This window comes from Octopus sinensis, linkage group LG5, assembly GCF_006345805.1.
Source record: "Octopus sinensis linkage group LG5, ASM634580v1, whole genome shotgun sequence".
Taxonomy (NCBI): domain Eukaryota; kingdom Metazoa; phylum Mollusca; class Cephalopoda; order Octopoda; family Octopodidae; genus Octopus; species Octopus sinensis.
This window is the reverse complement of record NC_043001.1, coordinates 24,753,550-24,774,114: the sequence shown is the minus strand read 5'-3', so window position 1 is coordinate 24,774,114 and position 20,565 is coordinate 24,753,550. Positions and strand designations below refer to the sequence as shown.

The following is a 20,565-nucleotide window of genomic DNA, read 5'->3' as shown; positions in this document are numbered from 1 at the left end:
AAAAATAATGATATTAATGATTATACACAGACACACACACACACAGACACACATACACACACACATACATATCATTGTAATATATACATGTGAGTGCGTAATTGTAATATATATGTATACATATATATATAATTAAGGTGGTGAGCTGGCAGAAATGTTAGCACGCCTGGCGAAATGCATAGCCGTATTTTGTCTGTCATTATGTTCTGAGATCAAATTGCGCCACGGTCGACTTTGCCTTTCATCCTTTTGGGGTTGATAAATAAAGTACCAGTTTTGCACTGGGGTCAATGTAATCGGCTTAATACCTTTATCTGTCCTTGTTTGTCCTCTCTATGTTTAGCCCCTTGTGGGCAATAAAGAAATATATATATATATAATATAATTAAGTTAGATAGGGCCAGTTTATAGGATTACACTGGGTTTTACCTCCGCAAAGTGCTTAGCTTTATGGCATATCCTCAGATCCCAAAACTTGTTGGCTTAAAGCCTCTCTAGAATATAGAGGAGGAAAGGACCTCATTACTCAATGTCAACAACAGGGGATTGTCTTTCTTTGGCTATTGATTGCAATGCAATTGTAAGATCCAAGGATCTAAGTGTTGGATGCTTGTAAGCTTTGAACATTCCATGTTAGGTGAACGAAACAATGTCAGGAACAATAATAATTTATTAGTGTTCAAGGTTGTAGGGTTTTCTCCTATCGAAGTTCAATAAACTGAAAAAGTTTATGCATAACACAGGGTTAGCAATTAGAGTTGAAATGAATGCAAATAAAAGTCCATCCCCTCCTCACCGTGGCAACGGGTAGTGTCAGAGCTATGCCGTCGGGAACTTTGGTTTATGGTAGGGCCACCCAAGGCGGATTGGTCTGACACTGAGTGGTATTAGGGCCACAACCAGGCAGACTTAGTGGTTATAGGTATTTGGATCACAATTGTAAGGTTGTCAGTTCAACGATGGCAGCACAATGTGTTCTTTTGCAAGACACTTTATTTCCTGTTGCTTCAATCCACTCAGCTGGCAAAAATGAAGAGAATCTGTATTTTACAGAGGCCAATCTTGTCACATTCTGTGTCATGCTGAATCTTCCTGAGAACTACGTTAAGGGAAAACGTATCTGTGGAGTGCTCAGCCACATACATTGTTCCATTGATTGGATCAACTGGAACCCTCTTTTGTCATAAGCGACAGTGTGCCACTTATATAATATATATGTGTATCTGTGTTTGTACTATACTGACAAGAAGCCTTGATAGGTTACAGTTTACAACAATATTTGTAATATATCATAAGGTGTAGGTTACATTTCATGGCAACAGATAAAACATTCTTGGTATGGTATATTTTTTGGGGTCATTAAAATAATGCACAAGCCATGTGTTGGGATTGGCTAACAGCTCCCACTTTTCACTAGTTACAGGTTTTAATAAGGTACATTTAAATTTTACAGTATCATTAGCATGTCAGAATATGGTACAAGTTGCAATTAAAGACCATATATATATTTTATATTATTATAGAGGTTGTTCTATATATCGATTTTTCCATTCCACTCTAAGATATAGGCTGCGTATGCAATATTACATTTCATAATATGACACAGCTGTATTTCAGAGCTTCATTCACAATATTTCATAACAATGATAAAGATTATAGCTTACGGCAATATTTACATTTTTACACTATTTTGCAGAATGTAATTTATAAGAATATTTACATTATTTCGCAATATGGCACAGAATGTAGTTTACAATGATGTTTATAACACGGCAGATGGAAATTCCCATCAAATATTCACAACATTCTCACTAATATTATACAGGTTGCAGGATGTAGCAAGTCAACCTTATACTATATCAAAAACATATTAAATCTGCATTACACCTAAAAGTTCTTTAAGAACAACAATTTTTGTGTATACCTTAGGCGGTAATAACACACTCTGACAATGTGTAATATTAATTAGTAACTTTTAACTCTTTTTAGTCTTACTTAAAAGTACATATAGTCCATGACTAAATGCAGGTTGGAACAAATATAGTTTAAATGTATTAAATGATTGATCCATGCTTGATAATACACTATCTCCTCTAAGGCGGCGGCAAGCTGGCAGAAATGTTAGAGCGCCGGGCAAAATGCTTAGCGGTATTTCGTCTGTCATTACGTTCTGAGTTCAAATTCCGCCGAGGTCGACTTTGCCTTTCATCCTTTCAGGGTCAATAAATAAAGTACCAGTTTCACACTGGGGTTGACGTAATCGACTTAATCCCTTTGTCTGTCCTTGTTTGTCCCCTCTATGTTTAGCCCCTTGTGGGCAGTAAAGAAATAAATACACTAACTCCTCTTCTGCTGCTCCCCTCACACATACACGAACACATGTATCATTCTAACATACTTTCACCTCCTTCAATACTTTTTCCCACTTAGTTGGAGAGAGGGCTTGTCTTGTGAGTATTTGGCGATCTCACTGGTACTGGTACCATGAAAAATATACCTGGTACATTTTGCAAAAGTTTTTGCCAGTACCGCCTGACTGGCCCTCGTACTGGTGGCATGTAAAAGCACCTACTACACACTCAGAGTGGTTGGCATTAGGAAGGGCATCCAGCTGTAGAAACTCTGCCAAATCAAGATTGGAGCCTGTTGCAGTCACCTGGTTCGCCAGACCTCAGTCAAATCGTCTAACACATGCTAGCATGGAAAGCCGATGTTAAACGATGATGATGATGATGATGATGATGTTGGTGCTAGAAAGGTCATCCAGCTATAGAAACCACATCGAAGCAGACATTAGAGATTGGCACCATTCTCTGGCTCATTGGTTTCTGTTGAACCATCCATTCCATGCCAGCATGGGAAAAGTACAGTTAATGATGATGCAACGGATTATTAAATGGGTCTTTCTAGTACTGAGGTTACATATGAGTATTATGTTTGAATCAACTTTTAGCTTTACCTCATGAACAGATAAGGATTAATTTGCCTAAAATTTTACATTTACATTTTGCTTGTCATCTCCAGCTGATTTGTTGTCTATTCTTTTATATTATGTAACTTAACCTGGTAAGAGATTCAGAATTCTATTATTTAGTTACTAAGTATTTTTCCTTTCTGTTCAGGCAAGCAAATTCAATGTTGTTTGCTTTTTCCACTGTTCTTTGTCAAGGTTAACAAATACCCATATAAAATCCCTGCAATATCTCCCTTTTAAACTATCTCTTGTATTTCCATGATGTTCCCATCTGAACTTAGTAAATGTTCTACTTCATAACTGCAGCAACTAATGGTTACATGTTGCATCACTGCATTATCTTATGTTGATGTTGAGTCTGAGAATCTTTACATATTTCCATAATGTGATTACTCGAAGCGATTTGCTATTATTTCTGTGGTGAAATCTCTTGGTTACTATAAATGATGTTTGGCAAAAGTCTTCACTGAGAGGAGAAAGATTTCCTCAGAATGATTTATTGTTCCTTGTTATGGTTTTCAATAGGCTATCTATTGTAGGTTAAGCATTCACAGAAAAAAACTGATGCTTCCTTTATTATCATTAGGACAGCACTGGTTTATTCTTTGAGAACTTTCTCAGGGAATTTGCATGGATGATACTCTTTACTCTTTTACTTGTTTCAGTCATTTGACTGTGGCCATGCTGGAGAACTGCCTTTAGTCGATCAAATCGACCCCAGGACTTATTCCTTGTTCTATTGGTCTCTTTTGCTGAACCGCTAAGTTACAGGGACATAAACACACCAGCATCGGTTGTCGAGTGATGTTGGGGGGACAAACACAGACACATAAACATATACACACATATACATACATACATACATACATACATATATATATATATATATATATATATGCGACGAGCTTCTTTCAGTTTCCATCTACCAAATCCACTCACAAGGCTTTGGTCGGCCCGAGGCTATAGTAGAAGACACTTGCCCTAGGTGCCACGCAGTGGGACTGAACCCAGAACCATGCGGTTGGTAAGCAAGCTACTTACCACACAGCCACTCCTGAGCCTATATAGTTAATAATTCAAAGTTGGATACAGGAAAACACAGTCTGCAGTGAACTATCTTGCAACCATTCTGCCAAACAACAATAATAGTTGTTGCATATGGCAGCACATAATTACCAAATATGTTGCAATATTCTCCAGGGCCACCAAGGAAACAAAACCTATGTTCTGCATCACTGTCATCCAAACTTTCTGCGTTGCCATCAAATATGCCATGTTGCAGCTCATTTAAACTTTGTATTTTAATGTCAACAGCAGTAGCATTCTCTACATGAACTTCGCTAATGTCGTTATTAAATATTGGCACACATTCAGGTAATCCTAAGTTGTGGCAGGGTAAACCGTGAGTAACAAGTGCTTACTGAATATCATGCAGTGCACTGTTACAAGCTTCTACGTTTGTTTTGCTCTCTGCTATGAAATCTTGAATAAAGTGCTGCTCAAACAGCTGGAATAGCGACAGCAGATCACTTTGTCTATTTAGGGCACATATAACAGCACAAAATTCTCTCAGTTGGGGAGGCATTCTGACTTCTACTGCTTCTGATATGCATTGCACCCATTCCTCATTATTTAGCAAATTTATGCTCTCAACTGCTGCTTTCTATGTGTTGTAGATAATACTGTTGTTAGTGTGGATGCCTTTAAAGCTTGTTGGTTCCATTTACATGCAATAATAATAATAATAATAATAATAACAATAATGATAATAATAATAATAATCTGAAGTAAAATTTCTCATTTTCCTTTGGTTGTCTTGTGTGTATTTTAGGAATTATTTAATCCCCTCTATGTATTCTCTGTTTCCGTGTGTTCTTTATTCAAAGAGATAATGTTAAGTAATTTCCAAGCAGAGATATTTAAAGGAAGCTTTGTCCATTCCATTTAATCTGAAATATGCCACGAGAAAAGTGTTGCTGTCTTGGATATTTTAAGATGTGAGTGTCTTCTTGGAAGTAAACTAGATGCTGATGTCCAAGATGTACTAGAAGAAGTACATTTTCTGTTCCAACAACCTTTATATTGTTTCTGGAGAACTGGACATAATGATCATTTATGTACTGCATGATACCATCCTAGATAAAAACATTATGTTCTTACATGTGTATTCATGCAGAGCAACACACACACACACACACACGGTGATATTTGGTTGATAACTGATGGTGTTTGAGCTTGCCTGTATCTATTATGTGTATGTTCTCCTGTTATTCTGTATGTCCTCCTATGCCAGGTTTATATATATATATATAAGGATAAGTGAGGTAGGTCGATATACAAAAAATATTAAATACATTTAATGCAAAAAAATGTATATATAGTCACATATAAAAAGGCCTGACTTGCACAGAAAAGAAATGATATCAGGAATTAAAGGGGCTGAATAAGAGTTTTATTAACCCTTTATTTTCTCCTCCTACTACACTCTATCTAAATACCTCCCAACTCCTCCTTCTAATACACTTAGTTCTCCATAAAATAACCCCATCCTTAATGTTTCTCTCAACACCTCAAATCTAAGACTTCTTCCCTGAAGACAGAAGCTGGTATTATCCGACAGCTTTTGGACTCATAGAACTCAACTCGTATTCAATCCCTTTAATTCCTGATATCATTTCTTTTCTGTGTAAGTTGAACCTTTTTTATATGTAAACATATATAAATTTTTTGTATTAATGTATTTAATATTTTTTGTATTTTGATCTCTTTTACATTTTCCTTAAATTTTCTCCTCTACTCTACCTGCTCAAGTTTAAACCTCTTAAGCACTACTATATGGAGATACCTGTTTCTCATCTATAAAATATATATATATATATATGTGTGTGTGTGTGTGTGTGTGTGTGTGTGTGTGTGTGTGTGTGTGTGTGTGTGTTAGTTTGTTTTTTATGTTCAGCTATAATAGAAAGAAACGTGTTAACAACAAACAAGATGAGGACAAATATCCGTCGAATGTAAATAATGTACATAATTCCTCATCTCTTAAATATAGAACTGTATAATAGAAAGAAGTTTACATTAATCTGATGGGTTACTCTATACTTTTGTAGAGGACAAATTTATTATTCTTCAACATGAATATTATTGACAGGGACTTTGAAGTTTCAGCTAGTTAATCCATCATTCAACAATGGCTTAACCTGTCCAAACTTTGAAGTCCCTGTCAGTGTGTGTGTGTGTGTTTGTATGTGTGTATGTGAGAGAGAGAGAGAAGATATATTCCACACTTTATGGAAGGCAGATTCTAGTATAAATGTGACAAATGTATTTGTTTAGTGCCGATTGTGACATTTCTGAAGTCTATAGAAAATCCTTTGGCGCATTTATTGTTTTCCAATAGGCTGCACCAAAGTTCGCTTCATGACAGGGCTCATGAATCTGACCTTTCCTTTACAATATAAAAGAAGGATGGCTCTAAAACTAAGTATGGAAGCTTTGGACACATTTTATCGACTGATAAAGTGAGAGTATGGAGACACTGAAAATCTGTTAGTCATATAAATATGAAGAGATTATAAGCAAGAATTAACACACAAATTTGAAATTTAATAGAATAACACAAATTGCAGACTAGTGGTGACTTGTAGCTAAAATTAGTAGGGGCTAGAATTGTAGCTAAAATTAGTTGCTTCAGAAAATGTTTAGCTGTTGTTTTAATATTGTGTAAAAGGAAACAAACATATAAAAAGAATATTTATACATAAACTTGATTGGTTCATGTTTTAGCCACTGTTTGGTAGTGTGTTTAATTTGTTCACTGTACCCCGCCACAAATTCTCCCTTGTTTTTCAAATCCCGATCCCTAAATCACAAAATAAGTGGGGGTAAATGTGCCCTATTTTTCAAATCCTGGTAGCAACACTGAAGCTGGAAGCAGGATAATAATCTAATTGAAAGGTGCCAATCAGTTGGTTGATTTCTCTTTTCTGATAATCCAAGCTTATCTAGACTGACAGTTTGGCATTTACTTACAAAACCAAGTATTCCAATTATTATTGGTATAAATGTAAATTTGTAATCCAGATATAAAAGTTGGGGGTTTCGAAGCTGCATGTACGTAAGTTTGTAGGTATCTATCTATGCATATGTGTGTGTGTGTGTGTGTGTGTCTATATATATATAAAGTAAATCCAAACAAGAAAGCACAAAAAAACACAACAACGCGAGGACATGGAACAAACATAGTATTATTGGACGCTCAGGAAAGAAGGAGGGTTTAACGTTTCGAGCAGAGCTCTTCGTCGGAAACATAGGAGAAGGGAAGACAGAGGAAAAAAAATCGCCAACGGTACACACGCGGTCACATACACAAAATAATATCATGTGGATGGAAATTCATAGGTTTTGATTATGCATTGCAACACATTTCTTCTTCACAAACCATAATTAGGTGATAATTTTTTATATTCATATAATACTATTTAAGATTACTCTCAATAATTATGTATTTGAATACTTCTTTAGCCACCACCCCCATCCTGCTAGTGTGGGTGCTTCCTCAGGCAAAGCACTACTAAACTTCTATTAACCATTTGCATTGACCTTAAGGACACATACCAACTTATACCAATCAAATGATTTCATTCCTTTGGAGGGCATGACTTACAATTAGCCAGAGATATATCTATATCTATGTATATATATATATATATATATATATATATATATATAATATATATATATATAAAACAAGAAGGAGTATGGTTGGACATTCTGAGGGTGGATGAGCTTTATACTATACTCTGCCATGTTCCTAAAGCAGTATGCCATAACTATATATATATATATATATATATATTATATATGTGTGTGTGTGTGTGTGCGTGTGTGTGTGTGGTTAGGAAGCAAACTTCTTAATCACAATGTCATGTCCTGCTTACATACACATACACACACATATCTGTCTGACTGTCTGTCTGTCGATCTATTTACTTATCAATCTGTCTGTCAGAGTGAGAGAGAAGGGGGAGAGAAAAAGGGAGGGAGAGAGGGTGAAACTTAATTTTAAGCGAAACACTACATCTTTCTCCATAAATGAAATTGTCAAAGATATTTCAAGTTTTCCTGCATAAAATAGACCTATAAAACTTGGCAAGTTGTGTAAAATGTATTCCTTGATATCATTTTTGTGTAAATAATTTCAAAGATTGGACATGTTTGAAGACATGATTTTTTGAACTGTTAGATAATAAATATCTTCTCAAAGTATCATGAAAATTACTTAAATCTGGGATTTTTACTATAATATATTTGATCTATAATTACACAGAATTCCAGAAAATATTCAATATTTGATTTCAGGTGGTTACCGTTCTGATGCAAATGGCATTAGGCCTACAAGGAAATAAGACATGTCTATGAGACTAGGACACATACGTATTGATATACCCTGTTAGACAGATGCCAAAGATTTACAGAATTGGAACAAAGAAATGGCATCAAACCAAATAGGTTTCTTTAAAACTCAGTATATACATATGCAAATGTGTGTGTGTGTAAGCAGTTGGTAGAGAGAATCAGAGAGGAAGAAAGAAAGGTAGAACAACATGAGAAAATAAGAAAAAGCTTGGCTTTAATCCCAAATAAAGTAGTTTTCTAAGTGTGTGTAAAAGACCTGGCAGATTTGCTAATTAAAGATATTGTGATGCAGTTCACATTTCACTATGTAGGGACCAACTTTTAAATTTCACCTGTATTAGACGAATAATAACTTGTAGTTTTATTTGTAGTCTCATATATATATATATATATATATATATACAACTATATATATATATATTTGTATATGCCAGCATGGCAAAAACAAAATAGATGTATGATGATGATGATTGTTGAAGAGTTAAATACAAAAGGTGTACATATTGAAGTTTTATGAAAGTAAAAGCTTTTTCTTTTTCCCTTCTTACAAAATCTATAGGTTATAAGTCAAACAGATATTAACGACCGGATAAAATGAAACGAGACAAAATGTCTGTACATCTATATGAAGATATATTCAGACTTTCAAATTAATATTTAGTTTTTCTTTTTTTTTCCACACATCATCTTGTGATGCGCTTGAAAACATCATCAGTGACATTCCCTGAAATAGGTGTGTGTGTATGTGTGGGGGGTCGCCAAGTGTTTTGGAGTAATTTTTTTCAACGTTAGACACTCTCACCCAGGTGACCCAGACAGGATTGATCAACCCCAAGCTTATGTCCAATTAGCACTGGTGACCTCACTGGTACTTATTCACAATGTTTCATAACAATAACAAAGATTATAGCTTACAGCAGTATTTACATTTTTATGTAAATACTGACCCTTGCAGGGCTCACATCTTTTGACCCACAACCAACTTTAAATCAAAATAGAAATATAACAAAATATGTTTGGAATAAAAACTCATGAAAGGTTTTGACACTCTTGGTGCAATTTCCAACAACTGTAGCAGGTTATTCTTCACATTATTGGTAAACTGTATACAATGAGGGGATCTCTGCATGAAATAGCAGCCAAATCTCCATCGAATTACATCCCTTCATTTTAAAACAACAAAGGAAATATATTAAATAATGTACTTCCTTTTTTTATTTCCTTCTCAATCCTTTGAACTCATAAGGCCAGTTTCTCAGTTTCCAATGTGTATAAGTGACTGAAATCACAACATATCACAACATTCCCCTAAATCATCATCATTTTACTGTTTCTATGGGAAACAGTAATATGATGATGATGATGATGATATATATATATATCATCATCATCATCATCGTTGTTTAACGTCCGTTCTCCATGCTAGCATGGGTTGGACGTAAAAATGAAGGAGCGATTATTAGATTCTACCGAGATTTGAACTCGGATCGCTGGATTCAGAGTCCAGAGTGCTAACCATTATATATGAAGTTGAAACAAGAGGTGTAGGAGTGGCTGCGTTGTAAGAAGCTTGCTTCCCAATCACATGGTTTGTCCCCTCTGTGTGTAGCCCCTTGTGGGCAGTAAAGAAATAAGAAATATATCACCAGTATCAAAGCATAAAAAGCATTCTAAAAGCTCTGAAATCATCAGAACACCTGAATTTATCCAGCAAGTTCAACAGACCATTGATTACAATTCCTGAAAGTCCATGAAGTCAATTGCAAAAGATCTCCATGTGTCAGAAGGAACAGTCAGAAATGCTGTCCATGAAGACATCAGATATAAGTCTTATATGATGAGTAAAGGTTAATTTGTCAGAAAAAGCAAAAGAAAATCACTACATGAGATTTAAAAAGCTCTGAAACAAACTGCAAAATCCAACAGAAGATTTGATTTGGTTTTTCTCAAACAAGAAAATCTTCGACCTATATCAAAAAGTTAATAGAAGAAATGACAGATGGTTATGTGCAGACCATTCTGAAGCTCCAAGTGTTATGCATACAAAATTTTCTGCAAATGTCATGATTTTAGGGGTTGTCAGCAATGAAGTATGTGATACCTCTTTACTTCTTTCCACAAGGCCTTAGAGTTAACTCTGCCACCTACATTGAGGTCCTGGAAATAATTGTGAAGCCTTGGATAGACAGTATATGCAATGGAAGGCCATATGTGTTTCAGTAAGACTCTGCACTATCACACGTAGCTCTAGTAACACAGGAATGGATGTCTGAAAAATTTCAAGATCACATAGCTGCTAACATTTGGCCTCCTAATTCCCCAGAACTCAATACATTGGACTATTACATGTGGAGCATTGTTGAGAGAGAGAGAGGTTAATGAACATGCCCATAACACCAAAGATTCTTTGAAAGCTGCCATAGTCAAAGTAATGTCCAAAATGAACCAGAACCACTTGATTCGAGCATGTAGATGATTTAGATCTTGTATAGAAGCAGTTGTTGAAGCTGAAGGTGGCTTTATTGAATAACATTATAGAAAAGAAGTTTTATCTTCATCCTCATAGCATTTTTTGATAAATAAAGTTATTACCTGTTATATTTTTTTTATAAACAAATCTGTCCTCAAATATCTTATGCACCCTGTATATATATATATATATATATATATTTCTTTACTACCCACATGGGGCTAAACATAGAGGGGACAAACAAGGACAGACAAAGGGATTAAGTCGATTACATCGACCCCAGTGCAAGACTGGTACTTTATTTATCAACCCCGAAAGGATGAAAGGCTAAGTCAACCTCAGCATAATTTGAACTCAGAACATAACGACAGATGAAATACCGCTAAGCATTTCGCCCGGCGTGCTAACGATTCTGCCAGCTCGCCTCCTTGTGTGTGTGTGTGTGTGTGTGTGTGTGTGTGTGTATATATATATATATATATATATATATATGTATATATGTGTGTGTCTGTGTTTGTTCCCCTCACCATCACTTGACAACTGATGCTGGTGTGTTTACATCCCCATCACTTAGCATTTCAGTAAAAGGAGACTGCTAGAATAAGTACTAGGTTTACAAAGAATAAGTCCGAGGGTCAATTTGTTCAACTAAAAATGGTGCTCCAGCATGGCCACAGCCAAATGACTGAAACAAGTAAAAGAATATATATATATATATTTATACACACACATGTACCATACACAACAAGATTCAATACAGATTTCTGTGTGACAAACTTCACTCCTGAGGCATCAATGGATCTAAATGTAGAGAAGATACAAGGTGTTGCTCACTGGGATCGAATCCAGAACTGGGTGGCTGCAATCGTATGCCTACATGTGATTTTGATTATTTCCTTCTTCTATATACATTATAAGTTAGTGTGGATTGTGTGCCTGATTTGTTTAATAATGACAACAGGGTTTCAAAGGGTTTAGAGGTCGTGAAGTGTGTCTGTCAGAAAGTAAATGAGCTCAAGTAAAATATCTATTTCATTATTGTCCACAAGGGGCTAGACACAGAGAGGACATACAAGGACAGACAAACGGTTTAAGTCGATTATATCGACCCAGCACGTAACTGTTACTTATTTAATTGACCCCGAAAGGATGAAAGGCAAAGTCGACCTTGGTGGAATTTGAACTCAGAACGTAACGGCAGACGAAATACCTATTTCTTTACTACCCACAAGGGGCTAAACACAGAGAGGACAAAGACAGACAAATGGATTAAGTTGATTATATTGACCCCGGTGCGTAACTGGTACTTATTTAATTGACCCCGAAAGGATGAAAGGCAAAGTTGACCTTGGCAGAATTTGAACTCAGAACCTAACGGCAGATGAAATACCTATTTCTTTACTACCCACAAGGGGCTAAACACAGAGAGGACAAACAAAGACAGACAAACGGATTAAGTCGATTATATCAACCCCGGTGCATATCTGGTACTTATTTAATTGACCCCGAAAGGATGAAAGGCAAAGTCGACCTCGGCGGAATTTGAACTCAGAATGTAGTGGCAGACGAAATACCGCTAAGCATTTCGCCCGGCGTGCTAACGTTTCTGCCAGCAGCCAACACTTTTATTTATAAGGGAAATGTCCTTTATTTAACAACTTAGTATTACTGAAACCAGATTAGTAATAAATAAACGAATACATTTTAACCGTGTGGGATTTTAATTTTACAATCATGAATGACATTGACAACATCAGCAAAAGTACTTTCAGACTTGTGAGCTACCCCAGATTGCATAACTACTTTAGTTTGTCTTTCCATTTAAATCACAAAATACTTCAGTGTTATTGAAAGAAAAAAAAAAGTAATAAAAATTAAAAAAAATAGAAGTAAAACGGGAAAACTATTCTGGGTGGTTGCAACAGGAATGCTTTCATCATCGGTCTCCTACTTACCCATGGTTGACTGGAGCTAATCTACAAATACAAGTATTTTGAGCCAATGAAGAATCCTTTATGCTAGTGTTGTTTGACCTTTCTTTCATTCACCCATTCAGCTTAATGCAGTTAGCCATTTATACACTTCCATGTAGACTAAATATGTCTATTCATAGAAAAATTAAAAGGCTGATATACTGAAGGATGTTTCTAAAATATTCCTAATTCATTGAGCTGCAGATGGAAAATGAAAACCTAGTAACAATTCTTAGCAACACTCAAAATAGTGGATATAATTTCTTGAATTAATTAGGTGTTAATTTATGTCAGGGAAAGGTAAGCTCATATTGCTGCCCACATGCTATCTTTGCTAGGGCCCCGTCAAATGATGTTGACTGGTACATGCAGACATAGACAAGATATTTTTGAGGAAGACTAGTAGTTGCCCATTGCAAGCATATCTCCTTTCTCCATACCAGCAATGTTTAATGAAGAGAAAGATAGCCAATTTAGGCCAATACAGTTTAGCACCAGCACTGGTGAATGTGTTGCAGTCATAACACAAAGAATCAAAACAAACACCATAAAACATCTTGTTTGTCCCCTCTAAACAGTTCTGCCAAAACACCACCTTAGACTAGTACTTTTTATCAACCCTGAAAGGATGAAAACAAAGTTTACCTTGATAGGAATTGAATTTAGAGTGCAGAGTCTTGGAAAAAATATCACAAAGCATTCTATCTAGCACTGTAACAACCCTGCTAATTGACTTACGCTATCTTTAAGATAGCATGTTAGTGTATAATTAAGTTAACATTAAATTGCTGAGAAAATTCCAGTGTGTAACTCAATATATTAGTCATAAATTTATAATTTCACTTCTTGATACAATGATTGTAGGTATCACGATATTGGGTAGGGAATCCATCCAACCATTAATTTCCTAAACAAAAGAATCATATATAGCAGAATGAATCTGCAAGGGGTTAGACTAATCTAACCTTTATTTAGTCACTAAAGAAATCACAAGCAAGTATTGTTTATTGCAGGTTCCTGAGTTTATGAATTGTATTACTGTAATAATTAAATTGAAGGAAAGCATAATAGAAATCTATACCAAGTACAGGCAAAGCTGATTGGTTAAGGAAGTTCACTTTGCAGCCAAATGGTTCTGAGTTCAATCCCAGTGCGCAACTTTAGCAAATGTTTTCTTTACTTTGGGCCCATTTACATTTAGTAACCTAAGAATTCAACTGGCAGATTTTAATAAAATAAGTAGCAGATTAAAATAAGTATCAAAGTTGATATGAACAGTTAAACCGTTGAAAGCAGTAGTGCTCCAGCATGGCTGTACTCCAAAGACTGAAACCACAAAAAGAATAAAAAATAAGGAACTTGTGTCAATGAGTTTTGTTTAATAATATTTGGTTTTGTCATTCCAGCAAAGTTTCCAGATATTTAAACAGTGTTTGTCATGCTGTAAAATCCTCAGAAAAGGAACATTACATCTTTATAAATCTAAGGAATTTGAATTATATAATTGCAGGAAATAAATCTCAAATTATGGGAAATCAATATTTGGTAGAAGGGAGTGTGTATTTGTGTGTGCGTGTGTGTTTGCTAACTTCAAAACTATCTATTTATTTGTAAGAGGATGGGCAATGTACTTTATAGATTCTCCTAGACACTTGAGGTTTATGTTGCTATTGTTGGTGCTTGGGCCCAAAATCAGCCCTGACTGAGAAACACTGTGATCAAAGACACCCCAGCTTTCACCATGTAGTCCTAGATACACTAAATGAGATGCCAACAATTCTCATACAAGATTCCAACCTTTCAACTATGATGTAATTCTTTATCCTTTAAGAAGCCTGGTATCAGATTATTATTAGATTCTTCAAGCTGTGTACAATTTTAGACTTGCTTCTGTTAGAGATATTGATTTTCACAATCAACGGTGTATCCACAATGATGTAAAATTTCTATTAATAAACCAATCCTTAACCATCTGCATTAGAAATTTGTTGTGATGTTATTAGGCAAGTGAATATCATCCAATACAGTTCTTCCCTATTTGCTGACATTTCGGTCAAATTTCTCAAAAATTGTAATTGATTCATCACACACACATACACACACACAAACACATACATTGAATGTTACAAAAGATATATTGTCTTTTGATGCAAAGTAAGATTTATCTACAAATTTAATTAGGTAAATATATTTTCACAATTTTTATTACATTTTAGTCACAAAGTTCTCATTATCACCGACAAAAACTTTTTGACCAAATGTGGACTTTGTTTTGTTTTTAGTGGTAGGTAAACTGTGATTGGTTGGTGGAATATATATCATATGCATTTAAATAGCATTTTTATGTAATTGTTTCAGTCATTGGATTGCAGCCATACTGGAGCACTGCCTTGAAGGGTTTTAGACAAACAAATCGACCCCAGGACTTATTTATTAAATCTGGTACTTATTCTATAGGTTTCTTCACCAAACCTCTTAGTTAGCAGGGACTTTTTTTATGTTCTAATAACTTAGTAAAATAAATCAAAACTAGTTGTCAGGAGGTCATATGGTGTGTGTGTGTGTGTGTGTAAACAAACCACAAAGAAACACACACACACACACATATATATATATATGATCATATGGATGAGGACAGCTGTGCCAATCTCTAACTGTGGAGGTAACCTGTTGTAGAGGTAGACCCAGGAAGACATGGGATGAGGTGGTGAAGCATGATCTTTGAACTTTGAGCTTCATGGAGGCAATGATGGTTTAAATGATTTGCAGTGGAGACCTGAGCCTTGAAGATCGTGAATGTAGTGGATACCCATCTGTCATCGATGATGGTCAATTAAAGACCATCATTGAGAAAGATCCACATAACTCTACTCGAGAACTGGCAAAGGAACTTCGTTAGCCAGAAAACTGCCTGAAACCATTTGCATGAGATCAGAAAATCAAAAAAGCTCTACAAATGGGTACCACATGATTGGAATGAAAATCAGAAAATGCGTAGATATGAAATTTGCTTGTTGCTTCTTCTCTGTAACCAGACCAATCCATTTCTTGACCGTATTGTAACTTGTGATAAAAAAGTGTATTCTGTACAATAATAAAAAAATGTTCTTTGCAATGGTTGGACCAAAATGAAGCACCAAAAAAACTCAAAAAGAAGGTTATGGTAACTGTTTGGTGGTGTACTGCTGGAATCATCCACTGTAACCTCTTAAAACCTGGAAAAACCATTACTGCAGAAACATACTGCCATGAAATTGTTAAACTGAACAGAAAACTGCTACTCCTCTTTCCCAGACTGGTCAACAGAAGAGGGCCAATCATTCTTCATGACAATGCTCAACGACACATTTCACTTATGATGCTCCAGAAATTGAGAAAACTTGGCAACAAAGTTCTTCCCCACCCAGCTTATTCCCCAGACCTTTCTCCTACTGACTACCACTTTTTCAAGCACCTTGATAGTTTCCTGTGAGAGAGGGAGTTCAAAAATCAAACTGATGCTGAAAGTGCATTCAGAGAGTTCATCAGCTCCAGAACTCCAGATTTTTATGTTACCAGAATAAACAAACTTGTACCTAGTTGGAAAAAATGTGCTGATTGTAATGGTACTTAGATGAATAAAATTTCCACACTGTTGAAATATATTGTGATGAATTTCTTGTTTCAAAATGTTGCTTACTTTTTACTCAGCCTGCTATATATAAATACACACACACACACACACATATATATGTATGTATACAGTGGGCTTCTGCACATTTTCTGTCTACCAAATTCATTCACATGGAATTGGTTGGTTGGATGTTATAGTAGAAGACACTTATCCAAGTGGGATAAAACACAGTGGGATTGAACTTGTAACTATGTGTTTGAAAAGCAAGCCTCTTAATCACACAGCGTGATGCTGAACATATATTTATGATTCTGTTATACATTCTTATGATATTAAAAAAATAGAGTGGCTGTGTGGTAAGTAGCTTGCTTACAAACCACATGGTTCTGGGTTCAGTCTCACTGAGTGGCACCTTCTACTATAGCCTCGGGCCGACCAAAGCCTTGTGAGTGGATTTGGTAGACGGAAACTGAAAGAAGCCTGTTGTATATATGTATATATATATATACATGTATGTGTATGTGTTTGTGTGTCTGTGTTTGTCCCCCCAACATCGCTTGACAACTGATGCTGGTGTGTTTACGTCCCTGTAACTTAGCAGTTCGGCTAAAGAGACCAATAGAATAAGTACTAGGCTTACAAAGAATAAGTCCTGGGGTCGATTTGCTTGACTAAAAAGGTGGTGCTCCAGCATGGCCACAGTCAAATGACTGAAACAAGTAAAAGAGTAATTTGAAAAAAAAATGCCGGCTATTGGAATGTTTTGATTAAACAATTTAGCTCCATAGTTTCTGTTTTTGACTGGTTCAACATCACCTTAACACTGCCATTTATATAAAAATTTAAAATTTTTTAATTAGTTGGAATTCAAATGAAGCAAGATGTAAAGAACAGTAATTATAATGTAGAACTTTCTACTTCAAGATCAAGTGCCTTTCTTGGATATATCTGTCAACATTATTGCATGTAGTCACACAAAACTGCAGATTTTTAAAAACCAATATCGGTTACTTTTAGATCATGAAAAATTAACTAAGTTAATTACTGTGTCACTTCCTTCATAGCTTTGCTGATTTGTATTTTAACCCACACTGAGCTGATTAACCCTTTTGATACAAACCCGCCTGAAACCACCTCTGGTTCTGTAGTAAAAAGTCTTGTTTTCAAAAGTGCTGAATTAAAATCTTCTGCCAAACCTGAGACACAATTTATGTTTCTAACACTAGCTCAATGATAACCAAGTTATTTTACTAAATTCTTTGTTATATTTAAAATTAATCGAAAGAAACACAGAAATATGGTAACAACAGAAATATGGTAACAAAAGGATTGAACTGTTGTGTGATGTAACATGCTAATCATATGCAAATCACTTCTTGCAACCTCTTTCTAAAAATAAAATATCTAAATCATCTAAAATGTGAAAAATTCCACTAAGTACCCCATTGTCAAAAATCAGTTAATTCATTTTTTCCGTGTATCCACTGTATATGCAAAGTACTGGTATACATGCAGTAAGGTTAATGGCTTTTATTGCTACAAAAACAAATTTCATAAAATCTACCTCACCCAAATCATTTTATAAAATTATAACGTTGAACCTTCCTCTAACTCTGAGGTTTTCAGTATGACCCATGGGGTCCACATAAGATTTTTAGGGGTCAATGCAAACAAAATAGTAAACAGGGTAGCCACAGTAGTATTTTAAGGGTCCATGAAAAAATTTTGCTTTAGATAGGTATAGGAGTGGCTGTGTGGTAAGTAGCTTGCTTGGCGAAACAGATGGCTGCACCAGGCTCCAATCTGATCTGGCATAGTTTTTTTGTGCTATATGTATTTACATATAGCACAAATAAAAGTACGTTCTCAGATCATGATTTTATAACTTTTGATTTTTCTTCTTGTAATATTTAAAAATTATTCCATTATGTGTTTCAATTTTTCTTACAAACATGTAAAAGTTATTTCACTAATTCTTTTGTTTTTCTTTCATATTACACAGTTTTGAGGTTTTCTTAAAAGTTTAGATAATCTATTCCTATATATATATATCATCACCATCATCATCCTCATCATTGATTAATGTCCGTTGTCCATGCTGGTATAGGCTGGACGGTTTGACTGAGGTCTGGAGAGCCAGCGACTGCACCAAGCTCCAATCTGGTCTGGCAGAGTTTCTATAGTTGGGTGTCCTTTCTAATACCAACCACTCTGAGAGTGTAGTGGGTGCTTTTTACATGCCATTGGCACACAAACACACTCACTCACTCACACACACACACACATACATATATATATATACATATATATATATATATATATATATATATATATATATATATATATATATATATATATACAAGGGGTGCTGAAATGTCCTTGGCTTTAGGAGTATATATATATATATATATATACGAGCAAAACGCCCCCCGTCCAATAGATGGTGCTGAGTTGTCAAACATTTAAACCAAATTTTCTCAAAACAACTTGTCCGACTGTCCCATTTTGTGGCATAATTTCAAGCCAGCCAGCTTTTATTGCACAAACTGCATGTGCATTTTTCTCGCGTACGCATAGTATCGATTGTAACAGCTGATGTACTTGCACATACAAATGCACGTTCCCACGGCTTTATCGATTGCATTCTCACCTGGAATCGATTTTTGTAATTTTTTCAAGACTTATACATGCCCTGATATCATCAGTATCTACATATCAAATTTGAGCGCAATCGGATGAAGGATGCCCGAGATCCTAGAAGACACACACACAGACAGACAGAATGGATTTTATATAATATATATATATATATATTGTAGTCAAGGATCAAGTCCACAAAGCTATTGTATTTTAGAAACAAAATTCTTGAAGACAATGCCCCAGGATGGCCACAGTCTAAGGACTGAACCAAGTAAAAGGTAACATACAATGTGCTACAAATAATTTCCCGGGATCATCCTGACAGGAAGTGAAGCATGGAAAAGAGAAAGAAAATATCAAAGATATTTGTGGGTTGCTGGCATCAAATGATGGATTGGAAACAAGAGACTGACTGATCATATGCATGCAGTGCAACTGAAAGGGAATTAAGGGTCTTGACAAACTGATCTCTGGACACAGAGAAAGAATCCAGGTGATGGCTGGTAATATCAATCATATTATACAAACTCGGAGAAAATCACTTGGAGTGGTGATTGTGGTGTTCCCTTTAGTTTTAATTAATCGGGACAATGTTATATTGGTACATTGACTCATGGAATGAAAAAGTGGGAGTTATGTCTTTTATGCTTTTAATTTTGTTACCTTTTCTTTGTTCAATTCTGTTAAACATTGTTCAAAAATGTTTATCCCTCTTCAATATAACTATAGTCTAAATAATTAAAAATTACTGTGCTAGCTATAATAATTATCTCAGTACTTCCTTACCTAAAATATAGCATATAATTCAGTTGTTTTTTGATAAAGCGAGACTGACAGTAGCTTGAAACAAAACATAGCATAGCAATAAAGGATATCAATCGTATATTGTTATACATTTCATACATTAAATTATTCACTGAATAACATACCTGGTATCAAAAGTTAAAGTAGAACAAAAAACATTATACAATATAATAGAGAGACTTGAGGTACAACGAAAGAAATAATTTTAATGGTAAATGTCTTATTCATTTTCTTTTTGTTTTTGTATCTAAGGTCTTCAGTACTTTGATAATAACTTTCATTATTATTGTAATTAGAGTTTCACTATAACAATTACTCTTATTTGATATTGTCATTGCTCATGGCCTGCAGTAGTATTCTCATCATCATTATGGTTGACATCATTATGGCTATCATCGTTGTAAGGTCTTTATTTTAACTATGACATAATTTCAGTATCTAGAGTCTTTTTCATTTCTATATTTTAATTTTTGCATCACTTTTTATTTAGCTTTTATAACTAGATAACATTACACCTTAGCAGTTGCCTTTATATCAGACATCATCCTTACAATTACAATTATTATTTTTTTTTTTTGTTCCTTCTTGAGCCATGTTTGGCTCATAAGGGCCGGTTTCTTGCCATATATGTTCCCCACCTGGACGGGACGCCGGTCCATTGCAGGTGAGCTGC

General features: G+C 35.2%; 1 protein-coding gene and 1 long non-coding RNA gene across 2 annotated transcripts in view; one reads left to right on the top strand and one right to left on the bottom strand.

Annotated features, from left to right (window-relative positions):
• Positions 1-20,565, bottom strand: part of LOC115211754 — a 749,350-nt gene that overhangs the window by 264,745 nt on the left and 464,040 nt on the right. The window lies entirely within an intron of this gene.
• LOC118763598 lies at positions 6,659-15,230 on the top strand. The gene is made up of 3 exons (XR_004999349.1): positions 6,659-6,793; positions 13,945-13,947; positions 15,219-15,230. It is a non-coding gene; the product is annotated as an uncharacterized LOC118763598 (long non-coding RNA).